This window comes from Pteropus vampyrus, unplaced genomic scaffold (genome assembly GCF_000151845.1).
Source record: "Pteropus vampyrus isolate Shadow unplaced genomic scaffold, Pvam_2.0 Scaffold1941, whole genome shotgun sequence".
NCBI classification, from domain to species: Eukaryota; Metazoa; Chordata; class Mammalia; order Chiroptera; family Pteropodidae; genus Pteropus; species Pteropus vampyrus.
In genome coordinates, this window is record NW_011890722.1 from 3,462 (window position 1) to 4,223 (window position 762).

At 63.0% G+C, this 762-nt stretch overlaps 1 non-coding gene across 1 annotated transcript; it reads right to left on the bottom strand.

Moving 5' to 3' along the window:
- Positions 1-204: 204 nt before the first annotated feature.
- Positions 205-323, bottom strand: LOC111734576. Its single transcript, XR_002778495.1, has one exon. It is a non-coding gene; the product is annotated as a 5S ribosomal RNA (ribosomal RNA).
- Between the last annotated feature and the right edge of the window lie 439 nt (positions 324-762).

A 762-nucleotide genomic window follows, 5' to 3' on the forward strand; every position in this document is an offset into this window, starting at 1 on the left:
CGTTTCCTCGCTCATCCCCTGCCCGGTCCCTCCGCGTTGTTGAGCGCGCGGCTTCGCAGCCTCCGGCTGTCCCTGTAGAGCTGTCTGTTTCCCCCTTGATTCCGTGTTCGCTTCCGATTTGGGTGGTCTGTCATTCGATGCATACACGTAATACTAGCTTTTACAGTAACAGTTGTTTTTTCTGTTTGGTTTTGTTTTTTTTAACGCCCACAGCACCCGGTCTTCCCAGGCGGTCCCCCATCCAAGTACCAACCAGGCCCGACCCCGCTTAGCTTCCGAGATCAGACGAGATCGGGCGCGTTCAGGGCGGCGTGGCCGTAGGAATCATAGTTTTTAAATGTCTTTGTCTGTTAAATCACGTGTTAAGCCATAAGCACCGTTACCGACCGCTGTCACGACCCTGGCGCTCACAGTGGGCCACGTGCTGCCTCGCGGAGTCGTCCTCTCTCCGTGCGGCTCTGCGGCCGTCCCGTCTGTCCCCTTCGCCTGCGGGAACCCCCGAGCATTCCCCGCAGGGCAGGCCGGTCTGCTGGCCACGGCGTCCCCACCCTCGTTCCCGGGGGGTCTGGGCCGCTCCCTCGCCCCCGCTGGACGGCTTTGCCGGGCGTAGGGTCCTCGGTTGACAGGCGTTTGTGCCGGGCGCTGTGAATACACGCACCGCTGTCCTCGGCCTCCGCGCTGCCGGGGAGGCACCTGCTCAGAATCTGCTCAGGTCCCCGGCGTGGGACGCGTTGCCCCCCCTCCCTCCATCTCGCCGCTCCC